We start from the raw sequence: 14387 nt of genomic DNA, 5'->3' as shown, positions 1-14387 counted from the left end.
TCAAGACTGTCCTCACCTCCCTTTTGGTAATTGGCAAAATACTTCAACAATTTGTGCTGAGTGACTCATAAATCATAAATCCAGAGAAAAGTAGGAGCCAAAAGGCTTCTGGTCACAACTGCTTGGGCAGGAAACTGAGGGCAGGGGATTCTGCCCTCGTGCCCCCTGCACTGGAGTTATCACCACGACAGTGGCACACAAAGTTTGAAATCCAGGGCTTGGTTCATCGCCTAAAAAGTAATCTTTTCATTGGTCTCTGTCCAAAATTCTGCCCTTGGAAAGGTGCTGAATAATAAATTAGTATTTCCACTTGCTGTTTACAGCGGGGTAATGAATTTAACAGAACCAGCCTACTGCAGGTGGCTGGAGTTTTACACGTGGAATAGTGAACTCTCTGTGGATCCAGGACCACACCAAATGGAGCAGGAATTGTGTTTCACCTTCCCACTGCTCCGTCTGGAAAGGTCCACACATCCATAAGTGGAGTTTATCAGAAGCAGACATCTGCAGGGGACAATTATTTCCCCCAGCGGTTAATGAAACAGATTCTGCTGTTTCTGATAAGGATGAGGCACTGGAATGCACTGCCAAAAAGGTTTGGTCAACAGCTTTGAAATGCCCCAGTGGGTGAGGGCCACGTTCACCTGGGAAAGGTCATTGTCAGCGTGAAAAATGCAGTGCAAAGGGCCTTTTGTCCCAGAACTTGTGCAGCCAACAGGAATTATAACAGGAATTACAGGAGTTAGAACTGAGAGGGGCTGGTGGCTCCTGCTGCTGGGAAGCCCTGAGGGGTGTGGGTGGGGGGACCAGCAAGGACAAGAGAGAAGAAGGAGATGAGGGGAAGCAGAAGAGAAAGGTAAAAAACCATGGCAGAGGGAAAATGGAGACAGGGAAATGGTAATCAAGCAGCACTGACTCATCAATGGCACAACACAAAACGAAATTCAGGCCAAAAAAACCACAAACCCACAAAAACCCCAATTCCAACAAAGCCAAAGCAACCAATAAACAAAAATCAAAGCTATTCCTGGAAGGGGGAATACATTTGTGCAACTACAAGAACTGAAGACTGTCAAGTTTTAAAAGCCAAGAAATGCTGTTCTGTCCTTTTTAAATGACCTCTTCAGACTCCTTTCTGAAGTGAAGCTTTGATCACAATAATTTCATGCAGAAGGCTGAGCCAACCTTGGAGCAGAATGAACTGTGTAACTTCCTCAGCACAGGGAAGTGAAATGCAAAGCTAAGGAAAGACAAATCACTCTTGCCTTTGGCTATCATTCATTCCCTGCCATTAAGGAAAACCCAGTGATTGATGATCACTGCTGAAAGGGGTAATAACCTACCAACAGAAGGAAGACAGCATATCTGGTACTGCTTTAGATGTCCTGAAGGGTTTGACCACCACAGATAAACAAATTTACTGAAGTTTTGGGTGGCATGCAAGGCTACTGCAACCTTTCTAGCCAAGTGGACCCACACTAAAATATGAAACCATCACTTTCAGGCAGTCATATTCATGCTGCAAATAATAAAACCGAGGTGGAAGGAAGTACTGCCTGTCTTTCTCCCTCTTGCAGTGGCAGGAATAGGCTGGCAAATTTCCCTTTTTAGCTGCTGGGCTGACTTTTGTCTCTCCAGAGGCCACGCTGCCACGGCAGCAATATTCAGTACAGGTGAAGTGTGGAAGTTGGTTAGTTTACAGAATAGCAGGGTTCTGCAGGACAATCTTCCATCACTTTTTCAAAGCACCACGTAGCCTGAGTTGTGCTCTGAGCAGCACAACCAAAAGTGAGCAGATTTAGGTCAGCTGTGGAACAGAGGTTACACAAATCCAAAGTGCCTCCAGAGACAGCCTTGCTTTCCACCTGAACTTGCACTGAGCACAGTTCATCTTCCCATTCCAGTCTGTCCACCCGTGCTCCCTCAGATTCCTTTCTGGGGATGAGAGTATTGGTTTTGCCTGAAAACGGCCAGATTTTGATTCTGAGGAGGTCTCTGTGACCACACTGACACACAGGCTCATTCAGACATTAGAAACATCAGAAAATATCAGAAATCACCCAAAGCTCTTGTCTACAAGGAAGGGGCAGTTTCAGAACTGAGAGAGGAACAGAAAAATAAAAATATCTCTGTGAAGAAGGGGATTTGCAAATACTTATATTCAGTCCTGTTAAATTCATTTGCCACTGAGAGAGGAAGGGAGAGAGGTTGAGAATATTTATATTTACCACAAGTTAGTGGAGAAACACTAGGCTTCTGCTGATTCCCACAAAACATTTATACTGCCACAAAAAAATTACCAGAGTGAGCCAGAATTTAACCTTTCCTCAAAGAAGACAGCAGTTTGTTCACTGGATCTCCTTCTGTACTAATTTACAGTTTTCTGAAAGGTTGTTTCCATTCAGGATTTTGTCTCCTGCTTTAAGCCCCCACGTTTTCTCTGGTGTTAGACTCTGCTGGCTGCTCCAGCATGATGCAGAGAAACTAAAAAACGTGAGAAGGGAGGGATTTCAGCTTTTGCTTAATAGACCAACTGGATCACACAACACACAAAACTGCTTTTTTTTAAATGAGGTAGGACACACAGGTCTGTTTGCATTGCAGTTTGTGGCTGCTGTGTGTGTAAACCCAATGTATCTGTAACTCTGGGCTTAAACTGGTCCTTCCACAGATGCAAGAGTGCTGCTAAAAGGTTTGGTGTCTTTTTTTTTTTTTTTGGTTGGTTGGTTTTTGTTTTTGTTTTTTGTTTTTGTTTCTGGTTTTTTTTTGTGGTCTTTTTTTTTTTTTCTGAAATTCTTACCTATGTCTCCGCTGCAAACTGCCCAGGTGAGATGAAAGAGCCCAATTTACAAACACCCAGAAAACCCTTGAACTCTGCTCAGCAACACTGATTGCACTCTGGTAAAGGTAAAGCTCTAGGAGTTGTCTGGGATTCACTGTTTGAACAAGAGCCAAAGGATAATTCAAATTTTCTTTAGCATTATGCCTGCAACTGAGAAATGTGTTAAATCCTAGCACCACTACTAAGATTTTATTCATAAGGATGCCCTTAAAAAATTAATTTAGTCACAAGCAGCACCAAGACAGAATTGGTTTTAATATTGGTTTTAATACTTGTTAATTGATTTAATACTTGTTAAGTTCAGAAAGGAAGGAAAATAGATTTTTTAAAAAGTTGTGTTCAGATATTTACAGATTACTTTGCATAAGTAATGTACTCTACAGAATCCACACAGGATACGGAATATTCACATTACAACTGATCACCTACAGACACCAAGAGTCTATAAACTCCCTCAGTGAACAAACTTAAAGTACCCCCACCCTTTTGAAGTGCAATTATTGAACACAGAAGGTCAACAGCACAGCCTTCAAACCTGTATTTCTAAGCACTGTTGTGCCTCCATTGTTCTACTGTGTTGCTTAAACACCTTGAATATTACAGGGACTAATCAGCAGTTCAGAGATAAATAAATAATTCCTTTTTTTTCAGGTTAAATGAGACCCCACCATTTTTACTATCAAAACCTTAAAGGCAGGACACATACATTTACCACATCCTCATTACAGCAACAATTTTTCAAATGTCCAGAGAGCGAAAAGCAAAAAAAAAAGTGCACACCAGCCTTTGTTAGCTCTGGAAATCCTCTTGGATTTTGTGAAGACAGATCTCAAAGTGCCCCCGTGGTCTGGGGCAGTTTGTTTGGTGACAGCAGGGTGGGTGAGAGTGCTCGTGGAGACCTCCAGCCTCAATTGGGGCTCATTTTGGCTCATTTAGCTCATTTTGGCTTTCCAGAACCTGTCAGCACATGAACACGTGGACACCACGTGCAGACTTGCAGTAAAGCTCCTCTGGAAGGCCACAGCTATGAATTGATGGTGTCACTACACCCAAAAATTATTTACTGCTAATTTCTTAATGGTTGTGTTAATATATGAGATATTTCCCAAATAGGAACACTAAATGAACTCCTCAGCCTAGGGCATTTGAAATCCAAGAAGAAAGAAGCAAAAGGGTGTAAATTAGAGGGAGATGTGACAGCTTATTTAGGCAAAATGGTGCTCACATCTAGATAACTCCCCTTTTGTAGTGTTACAGTAATTAATGATGAGATAGGGCCGGAGCTCAGCTAAAATGGACAGTCAGCTCCAATGACAGATATCTAATGCTGAAAAATAGCTCTTCCAAGTGGAACCACAGCCAGGATGAGGCTGGAAGGGGCCTCCAGAAGTCACCCCGTCCACCTCCACTGCACCAGCAAGAACATCCAGGTGACAACACCGTGAACAGCTTCCCACCACAGGGCAGCACAAATGGAAACACAGAGATGGTTTTCAAGAGACTCAGCCAAAGCATGAAATGAGACAGGCCTGAGTGGCCAGAGAGAGGATTCATGTGGATGCAACACGCTGCAGAAGAGAGGTGTCAAGCAGGCAAAGTCGTGTGGGACTTTGAAAATTATTTAAATTCGGTTCCAAGGAGGCATCCAGAGAGAAGGTGACAGATCAAGGACTGCTGTGGCCAGTGGGAAAAACAAGGTTAGAGCAATCTGCAGTTAATTGCCTGTAGGGCAGCGTTCAAATTCACTGCTGGTTATCCATTACCTCACTTAACAGAACAGAAACAGGTTTCAGCTTTAGTGGTGGCACTCACAGCAAAGGAAAACAAAGATTTGTTTTGCCACCACATTCCCAGGGTGACCCTCAGCTCTGGGGACAGGATTCAGCAGTTTAATAGGTGAAACATGAAGCTCATCTGGAGCAGGGGCTTCAGAGGGAAGCAAAAGGAATGATGGAGATGGTCCCAGTGGAGACTGGCAGCAAATGCATGGTGCCACAATCTGATCACTGGATAAAAGGGAAAATGTTGGATGAAATCCCATTGCAGGGGTGAAATACAGTACAGCTCTTTTTCTACACTAGCTTTTTACAAATTATCAAATGCTTCAGACTGACTGGGTTGTAACAGCTTCACAACAATATTTATATATTCATTTGTGTTTACTGATGCTAATAAACACCACAGTCAATTAAAGCTTTATGCCAGCTGTGGGGCAGGACCCCCAATCCACCTTCGGGGATCCACCCAAGGTTTTATTGCTGGGAATGACAACAAATTCTGTGTGAAACCCTTTGGCCAGCACAGGTCATCCCCCAAAAACCTACAAGCTGGGGGGGCAGGAGACAGGGGAGGCACAGAGAGCAAAAACCTCGACAATATGGTCCAGCCAAAATCCAAAACCTCAGCAATTTATGGATTTCTACTTGAGGGAATTAGCTCCACCCCAGCCAGACCCAGCACAAATGGCTGGGCAGCCACAGATGTGTTTGCAGCAGCCTCTCTCAAGATTTTGAAGCCTGGACAGTCAGACCTCAAACTCCTTCCAACAGCCAGGACACAAATCCATAGCTTGAAAAGGGAGGGAATTCCAGGTTGTGCCTACAGACCTCATGGTCAGATCCAGAACACGATGAAGATGATGGATCTGAAACTTTCCATAGCTTGAAAAGGGAGGGAATTCCAGGTTGTGCCTACAGACCTCACGATCAGATCCAAAACATGATGAAGATGATGGATCTGAAACTTTACCAAAAACTTCCATGGCACTGGAAGTCCCCTGAGAAGAAAAATGCCCCCCTGAATTCTCTTTTCAAAAGGGGCTGATTTAAAGCACATTGCCTGAAATTAAAAGTGCTCAATCCAGAGAATTTTATGTGGAAATGTGAGCCCAGAAATTTCCACAGGTTGCTGCAGCAGTCACCTGCATGGTGTACCCTGTGTTTGGGTTATTTCTGCTCAGGACTTCCTGGGGTTATTTAGCTGAAAGTAGGTTTATACTCTAGTATAAACCTACTTTCAGCTAAATAACCCCAGGCTTCTGGGCATCTCTTCAACCACCTAAATCAGCATGAGGAGATGGTTCCTACCAGTAACCAGAGCCAGTCTCAGTCTGGCACTAGTGAATACACTCCTGCAAGTAGCTGGGATGCAGAAAAGATTTCTGCATAGCTCAAAAATTCTGCTTAAATTAATAACAAGTTTATTGCCCCCCCTGGGATGCAGAAAAGATTTCTATATAGCTCAAAAATTCTGCTTAAATGAATAACAAGTTTATTCCCCCCCCCCCTTTTTTTTTGTTTTAATAACTGCAATTTTCAAAGATAAACCTGAGTCAGTTTCTTTTTCCATTTCCTAAAAAAAACTTGAAGGTTCCCCTACAGAATGCTGAAGATCTCACAGACCTGAGAAAGCATCTCTGCCTCTCCCCTTCTGGCCCACAGGTCAGTTTGTAATCCTTTGCTGATACTAAATACACAAATACTTTTTAGCAAGGATTTCCATTTAAAATATTCATACATCTTAGGGAAAAAAAAAATCTGAATAGCCACCGGTGTGCTCTCTGACTTCACTGAGAGCAAACAAAACACTGGCAAATTACTCAAAGTATTCAAATTTAATTTAGACAGGAGCCAAGTATTTGGATTGGCGACACCTCACAGCCAAGATTAACTGAGTAAAACAGAATGTAAGGTAACCTAGAAATTAAAGTAAAAGTATCTACCTAGCTTTCACATGATTACATGCAAGTTTTTTTTTCCTCTTGACACTGTATTTCTCCCTTTGCATTATGAGTGGATTAAATTAAAAACTATTCCTAACAGGGGCATTAGCTTTCACATGATTACATGCAAGTTTTTTTTTCCTCTTAACACTGTATTTCTCCCTTTGCATTATCAGTGGATTAAATTAAAAACTGTTCCTAACAGGGGCACTGAATTATTTCAGATTATAATGCCATGCATTTCAAAAGTGTCTTGACTCCCATGCCTCAGCTAATCCCCTCTAAATGTATTTTCAGATAAGAACACCAAGACTCAGCTTGAGCTTTGGAAACAGAGGCAGAGATGAGAAGAGTCAAAAATCAGAGAAGGTCCAGTGAGGATCCTGCTCCAAAGATTTGGTCAGCAGCACAAAAACCCACAGCACTCTCAGTTTTCCTCACTGTGGAAATAATCTCTCTGCAGACAATGGTGAATGACTGAAGAAAAAGTTCTTCCTAGGGTTGTTCCTGAGCAGAGAAATTCATAGTGGATTTCAGAAGAGCACCAAAGGACAACAGCAAAGGTCACAAAATGCACTGGTGTGGCTTCTAAAGGCTGTGACATTTCCTGTCCCATGTTATGCCACTAAATCACCTCCTCATTCCACTTTTTCTGTTGGATTTTCAAAGCTTAAATATCAGGTATTAAATATGAAAACTGCATTTTTCATCTTTCTAGCCAGAAGCTCACCATGACTAATATCAGCAGAATATAATAAATGAGATATTGGAAGTTCTCTCCTGTAATTTGCTTTTGCATTACTGAAACTTTGGGGATATAAATTGTGCTCAATTATCACATTGATTCTTATTTCTTATTGTTTACAGTTTTCTTTTAAGACATATAATGAATTATTCTTTGCCACTAATAAAAGTTTTATAGGATGGGAGAGAAGAAATAACTCTTTAGTGATAAAATTTTTCAACAGCAGAAAAAAAAAATCTTTCAAAAAGACAATTTCCTCAACTTATTATATCAAGTTTTTACAGTGCCTTAGAAACATAGAAACCAATTAGTTTTAATCTCCATTTAATTTTATGGAATGCCTCCAGAAGAGCTCTTAACACAAAGCTAAGGCTCCAGTAAGGACAGTGCAAAGATGATGAGAACTCTGCTAATATTATGCTCACAGAGATAGCAGAATTGCAGTTCTTATGTGTTTCTGATAAAAAGTATTAGGGCATAATGTTCAAAACTCTCTGGAAATTGCTCTTTGAATTTACATTGGCAGTGGCTGCACGGGAGAAAACTTCCTCACACAGACACTGAGGTGCAGACAGCAGAATTCAATCAAAAAGGGGCAGAAGTACAAGGAAAAGTCACTTGCAATGCTGAAAAGCAAAAGGGAAATATAAAACCTCATTTTGAATAATCACTAAGACTAAAATACTGTGTTAAATGTTAATACTTTTAAATCACAGGTACTCGAATTTAGAAATATCTCTCTCGTCCTTTTAAATACCTGTTTGAATTAAAATTACCTTTCTGAAGACTGGCTGGAGTTATACTGGTTATTTATCTGTTAAAGCCCACTGGAAAGCTCTGGCTTTGACCTGTAAGTGACCTGAGAAAGGAAATTCTCTGTGAATTAGTAACAGCTCTGCACCTCCCCTGCCACTGCTGCCCAAAACCCTGCTCTTCCAAACCTCCAGAAGGAGGTGAAAGCAGCTTAAAGATGTTTCAGAAATACTTAGGAAATGACATTTTAAAACTCTTTATGTAATACATTTAATAAGAGATTGTTTAAAAACTGATAGAGGTAATCTTTAAAATTTAACACAGATTCCTTACAGTGGTAGCTTCAGTGCTGGGGACCAAATACTAATTTACAAAAAAAAACAACAACAAAACAAAACAAAAAAAAGACAAAAACAAACAACAAAACAACCCACAAGAGCAACAAAAAAAAAACCAAACCAAAAAAAAAAAACCAACCAACCAACAAAAAAACCAACCAGAAGAGCGTTTTAAATGAGACAAAAGACTAACAGATATTCATGCATATTACCACATGGTAATATCAGGGACAGATTTGTTCATAACTTCAATATAATACTGAATTTAAAGACAGGTAATCTGTAGGCACTTTTGCTATCACTTCTTTCAAGTATGCCTCATTTTCTTCATACTGGCTACAAGCTTTTTGCCCACAATCTGTTTTATAAATAACCCCCTCATCTTTCCTGTGTATTTTCAGATACCAGGGTGTCAAGCGCTGGGTCTCAGCAGCAGGAATGAGTCTGATGTTGCTAATCTCTGGTACAAGCAAATCAAACTGAGTGACAACTCCAAGAGGAAGCTGGTTGTTAGGAAACTGTGCTAATAATCATAATTTCTCAGAACAGAGCACAACAAATGCACTGGGAATTCCTTACAACATCCATGTATCAAAGGAAAATAAGGATGGGAAGGTGCAGCTTTCAGTTCAAGAGCCAGGGAGGGTCCAAAGATCAGGAATTTATGAGGTGATATTCAGCAAACCAATTGGGCCACGTTTTAGTCAAATTTCATCAGTGTCACTGCCACATTCCCTTTAACCCAGGTGCTGATCCTTGTCCCCTCCTGTCCCTTGGTGACTCACAGGTTTGGGTGCTGGATTATCCCCCAAACTGGTCCCACCACAAGCAGTTTTCTACGGGCACCCCTGTCTGAGACATCATCAAGGAAATGTCACTGTGATCACCAGCAAATTGGGGAAAAAAAACCCAGGAAAGTGCAAGAGGTTAAGGCAGAAAAAAACTGAAGACAAGGAAGTGTGGAAGGATGGTAAAATCAAGGTACGGACATGCTCCAGGTCAGAAACAGGTTAAGGCAGAAAAAAACTGAAGACAAGGAAGTGTGGAAGGATGGCAAAATGCCAAGGCATGGACATGCTCCAGGTCAGAAATAGACATGTCTGAGGCAGATCTTACAGTGGTTTTATTATAATAAAGTGTTGTGGGAATGAAAAAGGCTTCCTAAAACTGTCTGGAATGAATGAGTATCACATAATACCCAGAGTTCTTTCAGGGTGACAGCAAGTCCCAAGACACCAGCATTTTTGACACACAAGAATCCCCATTTTGAGGGTTTGCCCAGAAGAGCTTGGCCAAGTCATGTGAGGCTTCAGGAATAAACAACTTCTTCCCTTCTCCCCCACCTCCTCTTCCCTCAAAACCATGGAGAAAAAACCACAACAATTTTGAGTGCCATCATGAAAGAGAGATTTTTATACCAAACAATTGCCCTGGGCCACCCTGGGCCACTCAGCTGAATTAAGTCAAAGGGACTGCTGGCAGGCTTAAAATAGGCATGTGTTCAAGAGCTTTCCTGGCTTTGTTGCTGCAGTGGAAAAAAAAAATAAAAAAAAAAAAGAAAGAAGCTGCAGATGCATAAATTTGAAATTGAAAATATCATCAATATCTCCAAGACACAAAGCATAATTAGAATTAGTAATTAATTCTGGTCTACACTGCCTTGCATGAAGCTTAAATGAGAGCAAAGTGAGAGAGATTCCAGATACTCTTTCCCCCTCCCTGTTGCTTTGTATTGCTCTGAAAACAGGTTCAGGAATCACCAGAAAGAAAGATGTGAGATTCTTTGCTGTGTGCAGGGGTGTGCCAGAGCAAGGACACTAAAAAATATCTGTAGCACATCACCAAGGGGGCTGGCACAGTGAGGATGGCACAGGAGAAGTGCGGGAATCTCTTGACAAGTGTTCATGTTATCACTTTGCTGGTTTTTCAGAATTCTGATTTTGTGACAAGCCTTCCTGCACTGTGTCACAAATAATTTCCCTCCCTTTCAGACTGTGGGTCTGAGCAGCAGCAGCAGCAGCATTTCTTCCTGAGCTTCCACAAGCAAAGCAGGATGCTCTCCTGGCAGCAGAAATCTGCCATGACCACGTTTGTGATGCTCTCAGGTACTTTTCATTGGTCTGTAATCTGTTTTATTTTAAGGGAAGGATGCCCACAATGGCTCTTCTGGCCCTGCTCCAACTAGCTGGAGTCATCTTTAGGGTAATATTTTCATCTGGTCACTGGTGGTCTGAGGATGAATCCATTCAGAACATCATTCAGAAACAGCCACCCCCCAAAATGTGCATCAAGAGACCCTGCAGGAATGCAAAGAACACACTGGGTAGACGTGTTTGCAAATGTAGGTGAAGTTTCTGCTGCTACAGAAACTACACACATCTCTTTGCATCTGCTGCAAAGACCAATATAAACAAATTCAAAGAGAAAGTGGCTCTGCCAGCACCAGTGCCACAACAACCACAGTCACCCCAACATGTTTTGACAGGCATTACTTGCAAAACCATGTATTTTGATAGATCAAAACAGCTCCCAGCGTCATTACAGCCCTTTTAAGGGGAAGATATTACTCACCCTTTCAGAGCTCAAGCCCGTGAGCCACCAGGCAGTGGCTCAGTCATGCCTGAAGCCCTGCCATGGATGGATGTCCATAGGGGCAAGTGGAAACCTCACAGAAGCCGTGGGCTTGACGCAGAATTTATTTGTGAGATCCTGTGCAGCCTGTGACAAGCAAGAGATCAGAAAAGGTATCAAAAAAAAAAAAAAAAAGCCCCTTCTGACTGGGAGATCTGTCAGCCGGCTGATCTGTGTGCTGATGCCTCTGAACCCCAAACACCAGCACCCCGCCCCTGGAAGTTTCAGAGCAGACAGTGCACACCCCAAGATGCCACCACGGTAACAATTACTGCAGAAGGACAGGCTGCGATCTGCCTCATCAGCCACCGGCAACTAATTAAAGATCGAGAGATCAGAAAAGGTATCAAAAAAAAAAAAAAAAAAAGCCCCTTCTGTCCTTCTGTTCTGACTGGGAGATCTGTCAGCCGGCTGATCTGTGTGCTGATGCCTCTGAACCCCAAACACCAGCACCCCGCCCCTGGAAGTTTCAGAGCAGACAGTGCACACCCCAAGATGCCACCACGATAACAATTACTGCAGAAGGACAGGCTGCAATCTGCCTCATCAGCCACCGGCAATTAATTAAAAATCAGTGGCACGGAAAACCCCAAGGAATGGCACGTGCAATTAGCAAATGCATTTAAAGCCCAGTGAGTTTTTGTCTGACACCACTCTGCGCCTCATCCCACTCCCTCTGCGAGCCGAGGGGGCTGCGGGAGGGTTACCCACAGAGTTCCACTTGGAGAAGCTCATTTCCAGGGACTTGAGTCATCATCGCCAGTGAGAGTTTTCCTGTTTATTCCAGCGGGCCTTGGATGGCCTGTAAACATCCTTGCCAAAACAAGCAGTCTCCGATAGGCAAACAGGCTCTGCCTTCACTGGTTGGATGACTCGGGGGTGGCTGGGCTGCCCTGGACAGTCCAAAGTTGAGACACCGCTTGGCAAACATCCTGCACGCACCACCAGCAGCCCCAAATTTAAGTTTAAACAATGCTTTTCAGTGAAAGTTAAACTCCTCTGACAAGATTAGGCAGGTTAGTGAGTGGTTTCATGACCCCTTATACCTGCAAAGAGCCCTGCGACACCCGGCAATTTAAAAAAAAAAAAAATTATAAAAAGGGCAAAAGGATTTATAATTCCTATGGTGAATCCCAGAAATGGCTACAGTTTGCCACAGCCTCTGGAGCAGACAGAAACTGTATTTCTTTCCTCGCCGGCTGCGAAGTCCCGAAGGCAATTCTGGCAGGAGGAGCCTGCAGCCAGATCGCTGCATCTTCTTCACACGGGTTTGCTTCCTTTCCCTTAACTAAAAGAGTTAAACCCAAACCCCAGCTGAACTGCTGGAGGACGGCGACGACAGGAATATTAGGAAGAAAAAGAGCAACAACAACAAGAAGAAGAAAGAAGCAGCAATTCACCCCCCGCACAGGAAAGGCAGGAACCACAGATTTTCACACTCACCTCCGCCGCCCGGACCCTCAGATATCCTTCCAAAAACACGGATGGAGCGGCCAAACCAGCGGGAGAGAGCCGGGAGCAGCAGCCTGGGGCTCGGCTGTCGCCACAGGACCTCTCTCCATCAACTCCTCCTTCTTCCCCTCCTCCTCCTCCTCCTCCGTTGGTACCCGCGGAGCAGCAGCGACACAAAGGAGCGCCCGGGTAGCGACAGCTCCCTGCCAGCCCGATTCCCTGCCAGGAGCCAAGGAATTCCCTCTTTTTCCTGCCACACGGGAGTTAAAAAAACCCGCGGTCCGGGAAGGGGAGAAGCTTTCCCGGAGCTGAGGTCAGCGGGAGCTCCAGAGCTGCCGGGACTCAGCTGAAGCTGCTTCAGCCCCAAGTTGCAAAGATAAACCCCCCTCAAGCTAATGTTTTCCCTTGCCTAACCACAGTTCTGCGTTTCACTGCCTTTCTGCATTTCACTGCCTCTGCCGCGCTTGCTTTGTTGGGAAATAAAAGGGTATTGCAGGGCTGGGATGGGATTTCACAGAATTGCTGCGTTCCCTGAACACAGCTGCCCCTTAGAGCTGAAATTCTGCTAGAAGGCAAATCGCAGGGGCAGGGAGGAGCTGCCCTTGGTTTGCTTCCCTGCCAGTGAAGCAAAAAAAAAAAAAAAATGCCCACCTACATTTGCACCTGCATGTTCATCCCACAGCTGCACTTGCAGGTGGAGATGGAGACAGCACACAGGTGATACCTGTGGGTGTTAAAACAAAAAGGGAGAGCCTGGCATGACCTCAGCAGGAGGCAGATGAGGTAAATTAAGTAGAAATTTAGTTGGTTTTTTTTTTTTTTTTTTCAAAGCAGTGGGGACACCAGTGAGGTGGTTTGGATCCCAGCCTTGCACACAGATCTGCAGCTTCAGCTCCTGGCACCTTGGAGATCCTGTAGCAATGGAGAAGAGGCTTGAATTGGTGTCTGGGTGTGTAAATCAAACCTGTGTGTAGCAATGTGGTTTGGTTCACTGTGCTTTCCTCCGCTGGATGGAGAGATAGGTGTCAACCTTCCTGGGAGCAGATCTCTAGGGAATGTCATACTTAGGGGGAAAAAATCCAACCAAAATCAAAACAACAACAAAAGAAAACACACCCCCAAAAAACCAAACCAAACAAACAAAAAACAAACAAACAAACAAACCCCAAAAAACCCCACAAACCCAAAAAACCCCAAACAAAACAAAGCAACAACAAAACAAACAAATAAAAACCCCCAAAAAAACCCCAAACAAAACAAAAGAACCCAAAACCTAAAAGAAAAACCACACACACCAAAAAAAGCCCCCCCCAAAAAACCCCAAACCAACCAACCAAATAAAACCAGCACCGAAACCCTCAAGAAAAAAACCCCAGCTGTATCACCTTGTTGTATCGGTCCCTGGGTTAAATATTCCTGGGAAGGACACAAAAAGGGGATAAAGGAAGGGAAAGGAACCGGATTGACTCAGGATAACGTGGTCTAAGTATCATTTCTTTATGTGGCAGGCTGAAACCACCTGGGCTGCAGCAAGACCCTGAATTTTGCACACCCTGACCTCGTGTCCAGGTGCATCCCAGCAATCCACATTACAATCCTCACTCTTCCCCCCAGGAGAAGGGAGTGGATGCAGTTTTGTCTCATTTCAGTGAGATTTGGGTATGACTGGGAGGGATTTAGATTTTATCCTTGTAATCAACCATATGTGCCCCAGAAGGCAGCAGTGAGGGAAAAGGAGGAAGGTCTGGAGTGCCCTCAGTCCCTGCAGTTCATTCCATGGACAAGACAGACAGCTGGGAATATTTGTCTCCTGCAGGAACTCATTTTACCCTTTGGATAGCCTGGTCATATGTCATTTATCTCTGGAATATCCAGACCAGAAACCAGAATTTTATCTCAAAAGCT

General features: G+C 43.4%; 1 protein-coding gene across 7 annotated transcripts in view; it reads right to left on the bottom strand.

Moving 5' to 3' along the window:
• MARCHF3 (membrane associated ring-CH-type finger 3) overlaps positions 1-13211 on the bottom strand; it is a 64832-nt gene extending 51621 nt beyond the window's left edge. Inside the window, exons 1-3 of one of the 7 annotated variants that reach the window (XM_039710250.1) lie at positions 12474-13015; positions 10971-11117; positions 8085-8167 (exon numbers count right to left, since the gene is read on the bottom strand). The gene's annotated coding sequence lies outside the window, so the exon portion shown is untranslated. Of the gene's footprint in view, positions 1-8084; positions 8168-10970; positions 11118-11741; positions 12428-12473 lie in introns of those variants that run through there. The other 6 variants (XM_039710245.1, XM_039710243.1, XM_039710248.1 and 3 more) reach the window with 6 other exon arrangements.
• Positions 13212-14387: the final 1176 nt, after the last annotated feature.

Source organism: Passer montanus, unplaced genomic scaffold, assembly GCF_014805655.1.
Source record: "Passer montanus isolate IOZ18808 unplaced genomic scaffold, ASM1480565v1 scaffold228, whole genome shotgun sequence".
In the NCBI taxonomy this organism is placed as follows: domain Eukaryota; kingdom Metazoa; phylum Chordata; class Aves; order Passeriformes; family Passeridae; genus Passer; species Passer montanus.
Note: the sequence above shows the minus strand (reverse complement) of the source record. Positions and strands in the feature narration are given on the sequence as shown.